This window comes from Haliaeetus albicilla, chromosome 14, assembly GCF_947461875.1.
Source record: "Haliaeetus albicilla chromosome 14, bHalAlb1.1, whole genome shotgun sequence".
NCBI classification, from domain to species: domain Eukaryota; kingdom Metazoa; phylum Chordata; class Aves; order Accipitriformes; family Accipitridae; genus Haliaeetus; species Haliaeetus albicilla.
Window position 1 is genome coordinate 24724420 of NC_091496.1, and position 19176 is coordinate 24743595.

The 19176-nt window shown below is 39.6% G+C and overlaps 1 long non-coding RNA gene across 2 annotated transcripts; it reads right to left on the bottom strand.

Moving 5' to 3' along the window:
- Positions 1-4959: 4959 nt before the first annotated feature.
- Positions 4960-18899, bottom strand: LOC138689039 (uncharacterized). Of its 2 annotated transcripts, XR_011327846.1 has the most exons (5): positions 18770-18899; positions 18138-18221; positions 12434-12550; positions 6337-8115; positions 4960-5370 (listed from the first exon to the last, which is right to left on the bottom strand). It is a non-coding gene; the product is annotated as an uncharacterized lncRNA (long non-coding RNA). The 2 variants fall into 2 exon arrangements; XR_011327845.1 differs by having other exon boundaries at positions 4960-8115.
- Between the last annotated feature and the right edge of the window lie 277 nt (positions 18900-19176).

A 19176-nucleotide genomic window follows, 5' to 3' on the forward strand; every position in this document is an offset into this window, starting at 1 on the left:
ATCCCTTGGGGTACGTCTATGATGGTTGTAAACCTTAATCTGTCTTTTACAGATAGTGTAAATTATCCATTTTTCCTAACAACAACAAAAGTGCTTTTGTTTTTTGTTTAGATGGTTTATATCTACTTTTGATAGTGCATATTTAGAGATGTCAGTCATGACTTCTATAATGCCAGAATACAGTGTATAGGATTGTTATATATGTAGTTTGCTTCCATTAGCTACTGGTTTGAGATTCAGCTGCAATGAGTTATTAAAGAAGAACTTTTTCTTAGCAATGATGTTTTTGTGTAAGGAATTGCTATCTGTACATGCCACCACACTTTTCAGCCTGACTGAGGCTGCCATCTCTTTAGGATGGCTACCTCCCTTTTCTTTTGCTTTCTTTTTTTTTTTTTTTTTTAATACAGTGCTTAGTAAAACAGGGCTATGTCCATAACTAGGCTAGTCAGGAGCTGCCACTATACAAATAATGGTAACTGATCCCCTGCAGCAATGATTATGATTACAGATATGCAACACCTGGCTAAATGAAGCCTCTAACTCATCAGGTACTAGAGGCAAATGCTTATGCAAGTACCTAATCCAAGATACAGGTCTTGGATTATATCATATGGTGTCTTCCCGGAAGGATGTACAGCACAGAAACAAGGAGCTCATGGTTTGTGTAGGCCTTCGGTCCTGTGGGCATAGAGAAGAGAACCAGCTAAGATAGTGCTCTTACTTTAAGGTTCCCAGGTATCACCTTTCCAGTTCTATCAGTAATTTTCAGGTTATGCAAGGGCAGTGGAAACAGTGAATCATAGACTATTTCAAGTGGAAGGGATCTCAGAAGACCATCACGTCCAACATCTTGCTCGAAGCAAGATTAGCACTGAATTCAGACCAGGTTGTTCAGGGATTTGCCTAGTCACAAGATTTCACTCTTGAAAATCTTCAAGACATAGACTGCACAACTTCCTTGGGTAATGTTCTCCAGTGCTTTACTGTCCTTGTGGTGAAATGTTTTGTCTTTAAACAAGTGAACAAACATATTATATTCATTTTAGTGGAACAGACTGATTTTTCTTAGTTCTATTTGAGATAGATTTTTTTTCTATGTGTAAAATTTTTTTTTAATTTTTTTTAAATGAAATATGAAAAAGGGAGACAGTCGTCTTTGTGGCCTTACATTCAACGCTCCCAGTGAACGTGATATTTTCAGTCTCCACTGGTCTGCTCTGCAATGAATCACCAGTAAAATAATCATGTGGCTACTGTTGTTCAGCCAGAGGAAATCTGTTAACTGCTTACGAGCTGTCCCGCAGTTTTATTAATGTTCACAATACAGAATTGGCTGTTGTAACTTCAGCCTTGAATATTGACATTGAGGTCTACAGAGGTCCATGAATGCACTGCTCTGTGAAATCATGCTTAGACACCTGTATTCTCTCTTCAAGTTGTATATCTTCATGGAAGAATAATAATAATTTTGCACCATTTCAGAGAACTCTTCAGAAGTTGTCAACTGTAGTAAGTGATACAGTTTTCAGTTTAGGCTGAAGCTCAGTTTGTGCCAGCTGATTTTCAGCTGTTCATTTGCTTTACTTTTTTACTTTTTCACAGGATCATAGATAATGTGATAAGAAAGGCCCATTGTGTCTGAACCCTCACATAATGCAGACCACAGAATTTCCCTAAACTATTTTTTCAGGACCGGCAGCGTGATAAAGTATCTTAGTAAACGAGAAAGAAGATTCAAAATGTTTAATGAAGGATGCACTTTTAAAAACTGTTTTCACTGCAATCTGTGTATGCAGTGAATAATATGCAGAGAGAAGGGAGGGATTTGTAAAGTAAAGAAAGTTAGTAATCTGTTGGGCCATGTGTATTTATAAGCTATCAAAATGAAATGCAGAATTATAAATAAACTGGCTTTCAGTGACCAGCATCCTTACTGTCACAATGTACCAAATTAGCAACAAAAATGGAATGATCAAGCATGAGGTTTTTGAGAGATTGTATCCTGTAAGTAAACCAGTCATGAATAAGTGAATTGGTAGTAGTGGGAATGTAGGTTTTCTTCAGGATTTTTTCTCCTTTGTTTTGCTAAAAGTTTAAGCAACGGGTCAGACAAAATCTTTGAGCTGAGTTATTATTGCTAACTTATTTTTAAAGCTTTTAAGAACCTTTTAAATCAAAATTAACAACTCTGCAGTGCAGAGATTAATATTGCTAGAACTTCTTCACCTGAGAGCATTGCAATGGAGAAAAAAAGAATTTCAAAAAGTGGTTGACTCTCTGGGTACCCAATGGGTGGATTTGGCTCTGACCACAGGCACAGAGCACCATGCTGACTGCCAGCAGAAAAACGTGCTCTTCATATGTCGCTATTATATTCATTGCTTTGTCCAGAGTTTTTGAGTATTGTGACAAATGGTGGAAATGCAGCTATAATTATTTTAAGAGTTGATTAATATATGATGACTACATTAACTATTTGTAAATTGCTTTGTGCATAATTTTCATATAAAATGATGTGGTTTTTTATTTGTCTCAGCTCAGTCTAATTAGTCTACTGTATGAGTACATAAGTAATATTTATGACTTACTATTTATTTGTGGTCCCATTCCTGCTGAATTAAATGGAGCCTGTGCCATGTACTTCATTAGGGGAGATGTGCTGGGTCTCTGTTCTCCTTTTCTATGGCCATGCTACATTTAATATACTTTCACTTTGCATTTGGAAGATGTGCTTTTAGATTACCAGAAACCACAAAACAAGCAAACCCTGGAAAAAGCTTCTTGACCATTCCATTACTATGATCGGATAAATAGAGAGATCATAGTCTTGCAGTGTAATTCCCCTTATGTACTTTTAAAACGAAGTATCTGTGTTTACTGCAAGGCTCCTGTTTGTTTAAAGTCAACCAGCCTATAGCCCGAGGGCTTGCTGAGGAGCAGTGCAGCACAGGAGGTCAGGAAGGGTGCAGGGACAAAATCCATGCCTCATACCCTGGATCTTACCACTTTTTGATTAGGTGTAGATACTAAGCGAGTTCGCGTACTAATTACAACAATCAAAAGGCTGTTGTATGTCATGTGCGGTTGCTGGCAGGACCCGAAGGCTTCTAGTGACCCCTTAGATACACAGCAGTCTAGTCCTGTCCCCTGTCCTGCCCTGCCATCGGCAGCCCGCAGTAGGATGCCACTGCCCTGATGGTGACACCCTGCTGCCCCAGACCTCCTGGAGCTGAGGGTATTCCCCAGTGGTCAGGTCTGCACAGACGTCAGATTGCTTTGCAGCTACTAGTGATAAATGATAACTTCAGTTATCGGCTTAGTTCTTGGTCTCTGCAAAGTTGATTTGATGATTTATGGGTTTTAACAATCACTGAATTCTTTGTCAGTGTTATTCCTTAATACTTTTGCCATTTGGAAGCTGTTGTATGTTACTTTACCTGTCCAATGTTCAATTTCTGTACAACTTTCCTTTACAATACTGATCTACTATTTTTAAAATAACTATTTCCAAAATGCTGTACAGTCCAACATGTATTTAGTGCTAAATTAACAAGAGCTAGAATTGCGGTCTGTGTAGAAAGGTCATCTTTCAATAAAAGTGCTTGCGATTTCTTAAACCTTTTTTATTGTTACAGTATCTCAACACCTGATATACATGGCAGAGAAGAGTACCTGCTGAGAATTTAAACTTACTGGCTATCAGAAAAAGTCCACTTTTAAAATAATTTTAAAAGGAGAAACGTCATTTAGCTTTATAAAGCAGTTATTGTAAAAATTCTGCCCTCTGCTAGGTTCCTCTAAAAACACAGAATAACTATATCACAGTCTCTAACTGTTTGGTGCTTCATTAGAAAATCAGAAAGCAATGCATATACCTATGCAAAATAGTCCCTGAGTGCCTGGCACCTGATTCAGTGCCCCGTGAAGTCAGGAAGACTCATTTTAGGTCAGGGTGCTGGAGCAGACCCACAAGGATGGCTGGAAGAATCTCCTCCAAGCCTTTCATTTGGTTATCCTTCCACGAAGGGCCTTGGGTTCTGCCGTGTTCAGTTGTGCCAAATGTGGAAATTTGGGTGTCAAGCTCCAAGAGTGGGCTTCAGATTGCTGTCCTAAGTTCTCAAAACTCCTGTACAAGATGTGGGGAAAAACTAGGTACTATACGAGGGCTGAAGAACCATCAGGATGATATACCCAAACTATCCAATATAAAACGCTAATGAAAAGCATGTGCCTGAAACTCTGTTCTCAGGCATCAATCCAAGAGTGCTGCAGGGCATTTTTGTGCAACCTGCTTCCTTCACTTAGAGATTTCCGTTTCCATCCTCCAACATCCTCTAACAACACAGGAAGCATGAAAACTTCTTCTGTGATCCTTCCTCAAACACTGACTGATTTGAATCCACAGCTTTTACATCCCGAAAGAGAGCCCAATGTTACCAGGGTATAAGATGCATTCTCCTCCCGACAGACTCTGTGTAGCCAACAGAGAAAAAATCATGAGCCCCAAAAGGATAGCTATAAGCGCACAGCATGGGCAATCAGCTGGGGGGGCGGGTCTGGATCTGGCAGCTGGGACCACAATCACACTTTTGCCCTCTCCCACTGGTACTCCTCCAAGGCACAGGGAGAGACCTTCACCCTGGGCAGCAGAAGGGTGAGAATGTCTTGCTGTAGCTGGATTGTGGCCCCGCACCCCACAGAGAGATACAGGCATAGGGATATTCAGAGATGCCTAAATTAGGAATCAATTAGAATAGTTTGAGAGAGTAATTTAGTATTTCCAGGACTAAGCAGGCAGTCAGATTCACAGATTTTTGTTTGGATATAGGCCTTTGGGTAAGTACGCATGGAAAAAAAAGAAGTTCAAAGGCTATGTTAAAATACAGAAGGTGGACTTTCAGGCCAGGTGTTTTTCTTTAAAAATAAACCAAAATCTTTTTATTACACGTTGGATTTAACACAAGATTCACTGGGAATTGTCAGGCTAAGAGGCTCAGCCTTTACAGTACACAGAGCATCCCTGAGGTAAGTTGCTTTTCACCCCGAACATTGTAATTCATGCTATATGATGTCCATCTTCATCTGTGCACATCACGAGCGCAGCTAGCAAAGCAAACATAAAGTGGCACGCATATGCACTAAAGCTAACAACATAAGCATTCCAGGCATGTGTAACTAAGCCACAAACATTTGACAGTTTTTACTATTTGGCTCAGCAGAAGTAAACAGTATAAAAGCCTCTTGTTTATTGTAGCACTTGCTTGAATGCATAACAAATGGCAAAAGCATCTTCTACTCTCCTAGATGATTTCCCCAAATGTCCTTTACCAGACTTTCATGGTGTCTTGCAAAACTCTGCCTCTTATTCTAAAGAAATAAAAGGAAGAAAAGAAAAAAAAAGAAAGAAAAAAATCAGAAGGGCAAGGAAGCAGGGAAGAAGGAAAGGAAGGGATGGAGGGGGGAGAGAGAGAAAGAGAGAGAAAGAAGCTAACCTACAGTCTGCAGTTCTGAGTCTCACCTTTCAAAATTGGTAATGATCTGTGTACAAGACTGACAACTTTTGCTGACATCCTTCACAAATTTGAAAAGTTCAGTTTGCATAATATAGAAAACCATGTGCTGGCTTGTTCTTTCTTTAGATGGTATTGTAATGCATCAGAGGAGAAGGAAATGGATGGCATAGATAGTACCATAATTTTCCGTGTTCACACTGTGAAAGTAGACGGAGTTTTGCACCCATTAAGAACAATTCTTCAATTCCAATAAGCCATTAACCCCTTCCTGGTTCCACTGCATATTTTCAGTGTAGCAATTATCCAATTCATGGCTCAGGCAATACCTCATGAGATATTTTTGAACATCACTCTTGAAATTCTTAGGTGTGGAGCACCCTTCATAAAATAGTGGACTAAGACTAAAGCCTTATAATTAGAGCCGAACTTCCAGTGCCCTCCCGCAACCACTTACCCCCTCACTCTCGAGTTGTATTGCACTTCCAGGATGATTTTACAGACCACATGGAAAAAATAGATTGTGTTACACATGGTGCTGACAAGGTCAATGAAGGCTATTATATGAAGTTGCCAGGAGCATAGGAATTCTCTGCTTCTGCTACACAGCCATGATGGGACTAAATCACAGGAAATCTAAATCTCCTCCTAGCTAATCGGAGATGGAAACTCCCATCTGCTCTGCTTCCCCTTCAAAGGTAGCAAAGCCCAGCGTTGGCCAGCCAAACAGGTCTCTTGTCTATAAAGCTCCCTCAAACTGTCACAACCAAAATTAGCTGAATTTTAACTGGACCCTAGCCCAGCTTCTCCCCATGGACTTTACCTGGCTCTGTCACCTGGGAGCACAGCTCTTGGGAGAGCTCTGGAGATGGTCTTCTGACAGTAGTTAATCACTACAAGCAGCTTGCAGCCCAAGGAGGCATCCTCAACCTGATTCAGCTTCTGCAACAACCTCCAGAATGAGTCTTCTCTAAGCACATCTTGGGTCTTCTCCCTTGTCCACATTTGAGAAATGTCAAGCTATCTCTGATTTGGAACCACTGGGATGTTTTCCTGACAAGTAGTGTTAGCAGAAAAGTAAAGTATACTGAAAGAAAAAAATAGTACTAATGACTGCTAGCTACTGTATTATGTAGGGCCTTAGCAAAACTATGAGTGTCTTTTAGGTTAGCAAAACAAATGAAATTTAAAAACCTTTTGAGAAACTGTTGACAGAAAACATTAATGGCAGTTTTGAGCTATTTCGCAGTGGGTCAGAGTATAGAAAATCCCACTCATTTTACTCACAAGAATAGTTGCAAGCCCTTTCAGTGTGATTACCCAAGGTTGTAAGCCACATCCTGCTGAAATCCATTTGTAAATAAAATTCAAACACTTTTCCTACATAGATAAAAACACATCACTTGATTATGGTTGCAAATTAAATAGAATTCTTTCCCAAGATACGTGCTCCCCTAGGATAAAATGATGCATCTCAGCAGGACTAAGCAATTAATTGCCAGCATTATATTGGTTTCTTTCTTAATTGTGAAAATAGCTGAAGATTGATTGGAATGAGGAATTGGTTTGGGCTTTTTCCATATTTTTTTCCTGTGGCTACTAAGACCTCAAAGCATAGAAATAGCAAAATGTTTTTGTAGCTACTTATTACTACAAATTCAAAGGGGAAATATTTCTTTGTAATTTTGATTATAGCCAAGACAGTAATGAAATTGTATTAAGATGCTTGTAAATGCAAAAAGTGTGGTAAAATAATTAAATGGTTTGAATTTGTTTAACATATTAGCATTTGCAGATGAAAATACTGCTATTGACTTCAGGAGGTACTACTCTACCTAGAAATTAATAGCTAGTGAGAAAAGAGATCTGCATTCAGATAAATGCCAAGTTCCTCTACTGAATCATTCAAGAAAGTAGACTTTGGATAGCATGTTACAGAAAGTTGTTTAATACAGATTCTAATCCATGATATATAATCTAAATTTTTCTCATGTAAATTAGTCACATCTCAGCTAGCACCAGAGGACGTGGTGACCAACTGATCATTGTTCCCCATAAAGGATTCTTTTTTGTCTGTTTTTAACACTTAGAGCTGCCATTCTGTCCCTTCCTCAGACTTCTGCTTTCTAGCCTAAACAACTAAGATGTTTCTGTATGTTCCTGGGCATGATGCCAATGGCCTGTCATGGGTAGACGAATCAAGCACGTGCAAAGAGACATTCTATACCTTACTCAGTATGTGAGTCTGATGAGCTGTACTGCTCATGTCATTACCTGTATACGGCAGCAGTACGTCCTTTGTGAAATTCAGTAGCCTTAGGATGTGGGTACCCAGAAAAATTGGCACAAAACTACAGGAAAAGCCATGAATGTTTTAAGCAAAGTGTAAGTATTTAACCGATAGAGGAAAGCTTTCAGCAGGATGTCTGGCAGGTGGGTTTTTCAACATTCAACCATTTTGCATTGCTAAATCACCTTAGTTCTTTTCCACTTTATAATGATTATTCTCTAAACATTTTATCTGGTTTTGTCCTCTTCTGGACACTTTGCAGTACAGTCACATCCCTCTTGAACATGGGGGTGCCCACAGAGGTGGGGAACTCTGTGGATCAAATAATATAGGCAGATACAGCTGATAAATATACACAAGGTCCCATCAGTTCTAAGTGCAATGCAGTAATTATTTTAAACCTCACACCTCTGTTCATACAACCCAAAATGAAGATTATGTATTTTGTTTAATTCCTTTTGGAGAAGCATCTCACTGTGTTTGTGATCCACTATAGACCTTGCATTTTTTCTGTCCTACTGCTGTCCAGTTAAGAAGACCTTAACTTCATTAAGTTCTTCATGAAGAACCTTCATGAAGTCTTTAACCTCATGAAGTTCTTCATGAAGAACCTTCATGAAGTCTTTAACCTCATGAAGTTCAGCAAGGCCAACTGCAAAGTCCTGCACCTGGGCTGGGGCAATCACCAGTAGCAATACAGACTGGGGGATGAATGGATTGAGAGCAGCCCTGTGAAGGACTTGGGGATACTAGTGGATAAAAAATTGGACATGACCCAGCAATGTGCACTTGCAGCCCAGAGGGCCAGCTGTATCCTTGGCTGCATCAAAAGAAGCGTGGCCAGCAGGTCGAGGGAGGTGATTCTCCCCCCTTCACTCCACTCTCCTGAGACCCCACCTGGAGTACTGCATCCTGCTCTGGGGTCCCCAGTATAAGACAGAGTGGACCTGTTGGAGCAGGTCCACAAAAATGATCAGCGGGATGGAACACCTCTCCCACGAGGAAAGGCTGAGAGAGTTGGGGTTACCTAGCCTGGAGAAGAGAAGGCTCTGGGAAGACCTTATTGTGGCCCTTCAATATACAAAGAGAGCTTATAAGAAAGATGGAGAGAAACTTTTTACCAAGGCCTGTAGTGACAGGACAAGGGGCAATGGTTTTAAACTGAAAGAAGGTAGATTCAGATTGGACATAAGGCAGAAATTCATTATGACGAGGTTGGTGAGACACTAGAAAAAGGTTGCCCAGAGAAGCTGTGGCTGCCTGTGCTGGTTTTGGCTGGGATAGAGTTCATTTTCTTCATAGTAGCTAGTATGGGGCTGTGTTTTGGATTTGTGCTGGGAACAGTGTTGATAACACAGGGATGTTTTGGTTACTGCTGAGCAGTGCTTACCCAGAGCCAAGGGCTTTTCTGCTTCTCACCCCACCCCACCAGCAAGGAGGCTGGGGGGGCACAAGGAGTTGGGGGGGACACAGCCAGGACAGCTGACCCCAACTGACCCAAGGGGTATCCCAGACCATAGGACGTCATGCTCAGCATGTAAAGCTGGGGGAAGGAGAAGGAAGGGGGGATGTTGGGAGTGATAGCGTTTGTCTTCCCAAGTCACCATTAGGCGTGCTGGAGCCCTGCTGTCCTGGAGATGGCTGAACACCTGCCTGCCCATGGGAAGTGGGGAATGAATCCCTTGGTTTGCTTTGTTTGTGCACATGGCTTTTGCTTTACTTATTAAACTGTCTTTATCTCAGCCCACAATTTTTTTTCTTTTACTTTTCCGATTCTCTCCCCCATCACACCGGGGTGAGGAGTGAGCGAGTGGCTGTGTGGTGCTTAGTTACTGGCTGGGGTTAAACCACAATACTGCCCCATCCCTCCAAGTGTTCAAGGCCAGCTTAGATAGGGCTTTGAGCAACCTGACCTACTGAAAGATGTCCCTGCCCATGGCAGGGGGTTTGGATCAGATGATCTTTAAAGGTACCTTCCAACTCAAACCATTCTATGTCCCCATTTTTTTATCTGTGCGGTTGGTATTGCCTTGCCAAATACAGCTCTCTGCACTTATTTTAACTAAATTAATATTATTATTTTTATTTCAGAGCATTTATCCAATTTAGCAATATGGTTTTGGATTCTAAACCTGTCTCCAAAGAGCTCACAACCCATAAAACATTTCTGTTACCTACAGATTTTATTATATCATTCCCTTACACGTGATCTGAATCACAGATTAAACTAACGTTACTGGAACCTTGGAACCACAGTGTTCTCCAAAGTAAGCTATTGGGTATATGCCTCCATTTTCTTGGCAAGTGACTCCTATTTTTTGAGTGCAGATTTTGAACACAGATGTATGCCCACACTATATACTTTTCTTGTAGGTCATATCACCCTAATTTACTTAAGAGAATGTAATGGAACAAAAGCCTTTCTAAAACCAAGATACATTATGTTTCAATCTACTAGACCAGTCAAAGTCACTGGGTAGTCAGAGAAGGAATTTCTTTCTCTGACATGACTTGCTCTTGACAAATTAGTGTTGGCTGTTTCTTATCTTCTTTAAAATTGATTATTTAATTACTTTTTTCAGTAGCTTTTTGGATATCAGAGTTTGACACATTTAACTGATCTTTCTTTACTCATGGCAGACCTCACCATCTGCTATGAGGCCTCACAAACAAGTGCTAATTATTCAGAAATTGTTTCATGTAGATTCCTGAAGTACTCAAGAGGGCAAATTTGATCAGTTATCACTGGTCTGAGTACATTGTACCTATCCAAATGTTCATTTACCTGTTCTTTTCCTATTCTGGCTTGTTTCCTATGCTCTTAATAATTTTCGTGTATTGAGCATCTGGTCACAACTGACCTTTTGTATGAAAATTAAAACAAAAGTAAAAGGACTGAAGATTTTGTCTTCTCAGTGACATCATGAATTGCTTCTCTTCCCCTGTAAGTTATGGCCTACACTTTATAGTCCTTTTAATTCATTTGTTAAACAATTTTTTTGTCTTATCTTTTATGTCCTTTGCTACTTGTAATGCATTTTGAATATTGGCTGGGGAGGATTCTGAAAAGGCAGGAACCACCAAGCAGCTACCAGGAAGCAGTCCTAGTTCATGGCTTCTGCTCAGCTTGGTGTCTTTGGGCATGTCAAGCAGCAAAAGGGTGGGCATTATTGTGTATCTAGACTTCAGGACCCCGTCATTGCAAAAGCCAGGGGAACCCAGATGTGGTACTCAAAGGTCCCCTTTATGAGTCTGTTCTTCAAATGTACACAGAAGTGGAATAGATGTGATTCATCAATAATTTTTTAAGGGAGACCAGAGGTACTTACATTCAATCTATCTGCAGAAAAGAAATTACTCTCTGAAGTTTAATTAGAAGTTCAAAATTTTACATAAAGTTCTACAGTTTTGTTTTTACTTTGCATATGGCAACAATGTGGTTTAAGCTATGGCTTTTCTTTACCTGATTTCTTTCTCATTGGGCCACCCATGCTAAAGGAGTTTTGCTAAAATGAAAACAGAAGAAACGTTCTCAGTGTGAACAGACACATAAATGGGCTTTTTGTCACTTTATGTTTGTCTGCTTCAGGATGCACATCATTATTGAACTAATTATTCAGGAGCATGTTGGAAGTTCTTTTAACAGCTGAGCAGAAACTTAAAGGTATCTACCTAGGATGTAATGGAGCAGCAATTTTGTCTATTTTATTTCTGAGGAGTGTCCATATTTATTCATGCTTTGCTGCCTTCACAGAACCTTGATGAAGTGCCTCCAAGAAGCAAGCAATGGTATCTAAATTATTTAAGGAACCATTTGCAGCACTATAATGACTACTAACCCATCTCAAGAGTAAAGGTCAGTAAATGTATTAGGGTCCTTAAGCTTTGCCTTGCTGATATTTCCAAGTCCTCTAGCTCATTTCCCTCTTATTTTTAAGAAAGATAATATAATTTGACCTTGAATTTATTAATGGCCTATGCCACTAATTGGACTGCAGGTAGCAGTTAGAAAAACACAAAGAAGATGAAACTAAATGATCATACACACGCTTTTTTTAGTTTCAGTTTTAATTGGCATTGCCTCAGCTAATCACAGTTAAGTGAAGTAAATATGCAACATTACACACTCAGCTATAAATATATTTCCATCAGAAGCTGTTTAATGGATCTGTGACCAAATAATAAATTATATTCATGTAGCAACATGGTATTCACCACTCAACTCTCATTGGAAAAGAGTTCACGTACAGAAGTTCATTGTAGTGGCTAAGAGAGGACCCTGAGGTAGGAGACATGGGCTTCTTTTCACTGTTTTTCTTTTGCCTCATGCTAACCAGTAGCAAAATCTTCCTGTGCCTTTTTTTTTCTGGCTGTACCAACATTATCGAAGATGATGGAAAAAACCCGTCTCTCTCACTTTCCTCTAGGAGATTGCAGACATTCAAAAGAAGTTGTTAAATATTATTCAAGTTAGAATTAATATTTTCATTGGAACAAGATGAAAATCCAGAGAAAATGGAGATTTATGAAGGTCATAAGAAGGTGCATGGTGTGTTGAAACTTTCACTGTACTCTTTTGTTAAATCTATACATAAAAATTCTCCCCTGTTGGGATAATACAATTCAGTACCTCACACCACTTTCCAGCTTTAGCAAAATGCAGCCAACTTCATGATGAAATGTGGAAGCTCTTCAGTAGTAAAGGGGGCAACACTTACTTCTTAACCTGGTCAGAAGGACTCAACACCTGGAAAAAATGCAGAGCCAGGTATTATTGAGGATAATATGATTCAAACAGATGGACAAATTAGGAAAAAATGATACAGCACTGTCCCACTATAGCTCAAAATGTTACTGCTTCATTTCACATGAGCAGACCACCACCATTAATCACTCACACTTGCATAATGCATCAGCAGCAAATACTAATGGTCAGTGCAAGACTTGTCTGCCTTAGCCAAATTGTTCAATCATTTAAATGGGCTTTAGATGACCTGATCTTAAGACTGATTTATATGAAGTTGCTTAGCCAACCCATATGTACACTGTGACATGAATGTGCCTGTAAAGAAATACAGTATACCACCTGCTGACAACTGAGTAGTGTATTGATTATCATTCTGCTCCAATAAAAAAAAAAAGGAATGGAAGTGGTGCTTGCATTGTCTTAAAGTAACTCAGATGAGACTTATGTTGAGGATGATGTGGTAATATTGTATATTATATAGGTCTACCAATAGCAAAGTCAACTAAGGTTAACTGTTCCCCAGACTGAGAACTGCCCATAGGTGAGACAGCCTCCTCTTGAGAAAGTAGAGCCCAGTGGGACCACACATGATCCCTAGACCTCACGTGTGGAAGCTAATAGATAAAGAAAATTTTAAATCCCTTTTAGCACCTAAACCAAGGAATTTTGTAAGCTTTCCTACTGGCTGGCTGACTTTCCTAGCAAGTTCAGTTTCCAGCTACTTTTTATAAAAACAATCCTCTTCTCTGTATTGCCACACTCCTGTTATTCTGAAAGAAGTGTTCAAGCACATGCACAAAAGAGGAGGAAATTGCCTAGAGGTCCCTCAGGAGATGGGATTCGGGTTTGGCCAATCTTGTTCAAATGCCCACAAAACAGTAGGAATGCTTTGTTATACAAAAATGCCACATAGTCAATAAATCCCAAATTTCCAACAGCCCTAATAACTGCTTGTTCGGTCATCATTGCTTTTCCTTTGATGTGACCCAAAACCACGCCAGCTGGTATCAGGGCAAATCCCACCCCCAGACCAGAGTGCTAGCATGTGGATATCAAAAGAAAGAGTTATGATTCGTTTAAGACACTGTCTTCTTGAAACATCCCTTGAAGACAGTACCAAGAGAACTTGGCCATTGTAAAAATAACCATCTGAAAGGGTCTCACAGGTGGCCAACTAAGACAGAGTTTTGTGCATAAATACAGCTTAATCACAGAATGTAGTTTAAATTAATAGTCCCATTTCGTGACAAATCAGTGTCTTTGTACCATAGGAAGAACTGCTGCTCTCAGAGAATTTAAGATTGTGCTATGTGGTCGGCCACTGAATAGAAATACTATTAATGTGACTTACTGACCTTAAAGCCAAAAGGTGACTTACGATCAAACAATCTGTCTCGTGTGCCCTTACAGATTCTGGAGGTAGAAGTTTACCTTTTTATACATGTAACACTAACAACCCTTACCATCCATGGGTTGGATGGTGGTTGGAAAGAACATGGCTTTTATTGTTCTGTGTTCACCTAAAGGAAGATATTCTAAATCATGAGTTTTGCTCGAAATAAATTAAAATGCTGTGGTAGGGTGCATTTTTGTTGTTATTCTAGTGATTCGGGTTGAAGTTGGATGAGAAAAGTATCCTTTTACTTCAAAAAATGTAGGGGGAAGGAAAAGCAACTGTTGGCATTTATGGTAAGCAAATGACAGATGTGAAAATCTAATAACATGTTCATAACAAGGTGGAAGAACTAGACACATATTCACAGACAGAATCTCCAGGAATCCTCATCTGACAAGCTATGGCTGTATTTCAGCAACAGCAGCAATAAGAAACTGACATCACAGAAATGCACATTAGCACTTCCTTTTTTTCCATTTTTTTAATCAAACACAGATTCAGAAGTGAATTATTATTTATCTGGAGTTAGACTGCAGAGAGAGCAACAATTCTGCTAACTGTTTAGCACTGAAAAAAATAGGGAAAAAAAAGAATAATCTAGGTCTATCTTCAATACGTATCAGTAAAATAATATGTTTGAATCAACTACTTATAGGTGTCTTTAAGAAGCAGCAGGATAGTGTTTGCTGCAGGGCTTGTCAAACTGCTTATCACTGGTTTGTTCCAATATGCTGCTGGGTACTCTGGTTTGAAACCAGGGCATCATGTCCTTAAAATTAGCAATGTGTAAGTGCTTTATTGGATAGCGGCCAATGATACCAAGCAAGATAAAGTCCATTGAGCTTTTAATGCTGTAGTTGTATAGTTAAAATTTACAGATAACATAAATTGGATATACCCCAGAGTATCTTGATTTGTTCATCATATTTGGGAATCTACCCAAGTGTTTTCCTTTCTATTTATTATGAATAGATTTACTCTGAAGACCATGATATTTGTTCCTTTAAATTCCACCTGTCCTGTAGGGGATCTAGCTGCCTGACAGGATGAACGCTTTAAAAAAAACAAGCCTAAGTACCTGTAAAAAGAGATATTCTCTTTCAGTAGCAGTGATGACATTTTTAAGCTCCAAGACCATCTCACTCAGTTGTTTTTGCTTTCCTCATGGTCACAGAGACTGCAGCTACATAATAAGGAGGAAAATGAGTTAATATTTTTTCAAAAGTTATCTAAAAACTGTAAAATGATGGCCAGAGGCAATTATTCTCCAGTGTTCTCATTTGTTTGACTCTCTGTCCCTCATGTGTGTTTTGATTTTGTCTCTGTTCTTGGCTAGCCTCTGGGCTGCTTACACACTTTGTACAAAAAACACACTAAAACAAAAATAACCTGAATTGATATTTAAATGTTTAATGGCCTAGGTCCAGAGGCAGATATGAGTTGCTGCTATATACCCCCAAAACAGTACGTTTCATGGTAGGGAGTTTGGGAAAGCAATCTGAAATAGGCAAGGAAGTTTGTGTACAATCATGGAATATCCTTGAAAAGGATATTCTAGCAGAGTCAAATTGGAGATAAGGGTGACACCAGATTTGGAAGAGGAACAAATAGCTTTTGCACATTCACTTTAAGTTTTATAAATATATTTTATAAATGTTTCCATTAGAAAAGTCCAAAAGGCCACTAATATCTGCCAAAGAGTATTTTCCTTACAATTTCATTAATATTGTGGATATGCCTTAAAGAAAAAAAATCAATATACACAAACTATTGGGAAGTCTTCTTCAAGTTCTGTTGGCTGCCCACCACCAGTGATGCATCTAATGGGGTGTTCTTCCTGCTCCCAGACTACCACAGACTCCTAACGTCACCTCGGAGAGGGCGCTCGGCTTTTGTTTCATGTGCATCCTATCATACAAATTTTCTTTTCTTTCTCATCTACCTCTCCCCATTCCCAGTATCCCAAGACCCAGTCTCTTTTCCCTTTCCCAGCTTTTCTCTTCTATGCACATGCTGTGTGCAGAGCAGGGGGGAGAACCTGGGATTTGAGAGAGGACAGGACCTCTTCTCTGCCTCCATCATGGCCCAAGAAGGCCTGGGTTTCTTCCTGCAGCCCTTGGCAGGAGGAAGCATTGCCTGTGAAATGCAATAAATGAACATGTATGTGAGCGCGTGTTTAGGCAATCACAGTGTAACCATGCTCTGATGCCCACAGCGGCCTACCTGAGATTTCTATCACAAACAAATTAATCAAGAACAGCTCATCCATATAAAAATATTATCCCTGCCATGCAGCCAGGAACCATGCCGTCTGCAATATAGTGATCAGTTGAATCGGTTCTTCCATTGCAAATTAGAAGGCAGCTTAATTTCATCTAAAAATGAAGATGTCTTCATGTCTTCATATAAAATGATAGAGAGAAACTGTTGGCATGCTATTGGTTTTAACTTAGTTTATCAAAAGCAGTTTTGTAGCGTCATTTGGACATTGGCCCCTTCTTTACATGTACAAGATAAATAATTCACCTTTAAAGCCACATTTGCTGTTCAAAGGAAATTAAAGTCTGAGATTCACCAAGCAAAAGTAGGGGCTGAAGTAGGAGCTGAGGTATTTAAAAGTCTGGTATTGAAATGGAGTGACGTTTTTCTCTGCGTGAAATTCTCACTACATATTACCCCTCCACAGTATAGGTGTCTCAATTAACCCGCTTGCCTGGAGTGCCTTTCCAGTTCAGAGGGAGAGGGAGTTGCCCCCAGAAGGTTCATTTGACTTCGCAGCTATCCTACCGAGCACAGCTTCAGCCCTCTGAAATGGCTCCTTCCAGAGGCAAGGGAGAGAGACTGGCGAGAGGATGCTTCGGGTCAGATGTTTAACAGTAAAATGGCTAAAATTTTAGCCTGCTGCAAAATAATGCCTCAAGCCATTTATCACAAAAAGCCGAGAAACATCAGCTGGTTAATCCTGCTGGCAGATGTCATCAACCCAAAGCTCCCCATAGGTGCTGGCAGGGTGCAGAGGATGGCCGGGCTGTGCAGACCCCAACCCATCAACACTAACAGGCATGGCTGTGGTCTGGGAGCAAAACTTAGTAGCCCTAGAGCTACTGGTTATTACCTTCTCCATTTTTTGGCTACAAATACTCTCCTGGGAACGCCGCGGTGCTACAGAGCTTATTACTGGGTCTTTAGTTGTCCCTTTCTGCAATTCCTTTAGGGCATTTTGTGCCTTAAGACAGGTAGGAGAAGCAACTTACAGTCAGTAAACTATAGCAATTTTCAGGGAACTTATGGCTCCTGAAGTGATCATTGTCAGTTGGTTTAAATTACACAAAACTTCAGGCTATTCTATCGGTGTCTGGATTTCTCAGGGTTATAAGAAAAAAAATCAAGGATATTTTATCCTCTGCTCAGTAAAAGGAAAAGAAATTTCTCCCTGTAGGTTAGCTTAAGACAAAAAGAAAAGGAAAAACCCCAACCCTTTCTCATGAATTTTGTTCATATGAGCAAGACATCAAAATCTTAAGTAATGACGTTAGAATTTTTTTGATATGGTCTCCAGGGCTGTGGAGAAAAAGAACAGAGAGAGATATGTATGGTCTCACACAACTCACACCGTGGTCCCAGCTTGCTCCGAACACTATCCCATCAATCCCAATTCATAAATGCAGTTCAACAGAAGGAGGGAGAAAGTCATTACTGATTGTTCAGTATTTCATCCCAAGTTACATTCTCTCAGAAATAATTCTTCAACCCATAATGAGCCCATTAAATGGCACTTATAAAAAAAACAAAAAAAAAGTTTGAAAGATTTTTCGATTCTGTCATCTGACTTCATTGTACTTCTCTAACATTCACCCAGCAATTTATTTAATGATAAGCATAAATTATGTACCTGCTAGCCAAAGAGCTCTTAATAAGTGAAAGTGACAGAAAGACAGAAAGACTGAGATTAGCTGACCAGTTCTTTTCTCCACAGAACCCATAGCTCTAATTTTAAGTCATATCACATTAATTTGCTTTTCCTTCACAAATTATTTTTAGCCCCAGCCCTTTCAGATTGATGTGTATAGCTATAAAACAAGGCAGGTGCATGAGCTCCCTCCTTTTTATTCTTCAGTGTGACATCTGAATATTTACCAGTGGAGAAAGTAAGAGCCAACGACGAGATTTCAACACAGGATTTCACAGTACCTCTTTGGAAAGATATTTGTATGATTAATAATGGTTGTTGAAAGTACAGGATATGAATCAGCCTCTATGTCCTGATGATTGCCTCTGTGAGAAAAAGAAAAAAATCATCATACCAGGGGAAAAAAATGTATTTATGAAAAATTACTGAAAGTGATTTAAAGCAATCTACTTGCTGACTTACTTAGCTAGGTAATCACTACAGCTATGGTCTAAGGAAAGAAAGATTTCTGGCCTGGCTTCTGTTTAAAATATCAACTGATATCTCAGAACATGACTCCTGGGCAAGTCATTTCTGCTTCTTATGCAATGGGCAGTTTAACTGCTCGTTGAAAGGCATAATTGCTATGAATGCAATGTCCCTAGCATAAAAAGAAAGACAAAACCTTATTGCACAGATCTGAAAAGTGGTATAAATGCAGACCCACCTGAAAAAAAAGATGTTGTCTTTGAATTACCTTGGATCAATAGCAAACCTCTGACTCTACACTGCAAAATAGGTATTTCTGTGCGTTCTGTGATACAGCAATTTGTGCTTGCTTTTCCTTTGGTAATAGGTCTTATCTAGAGAAAAGTAGGGATGAACATATTCAATTAGCTTCCTGAAATACAGTGTCATTGTTTCTTTCTCCTACCTTCTTATCCATGGACATTTTCCCAGTCATTTTTAGTTACTGCCTCCTGTGGGCTTGTGTAGCAGACATGCTGACTCCTTAATTAAAATTGCATGCCAGGAAGTAAGTAACTGCCAGCTGAATGCTTGCCTCCTACTGTTGCATTCTGTCAGCTCAGGGATGGTTTGCTTTCTCCTCCCCCCTTATTAATTTTTTTCTTTAAGGAAATGTCAGTTGCTGTTTCTGAAAGTAAATTTGGGAAACTCTGGAAAATGCACTTAAGCTGGCAATTAAATCCAGAAAATGTCATTATTTTTTGTGTAGAAGAAAAACATGAGCACATTAAAAGCATGAAGTCAGTTTTCTGGGTCTGAATAGCCCAAAGACCATGCAAATGAATACTGGGATAAAAACACTGGTGGACAAAC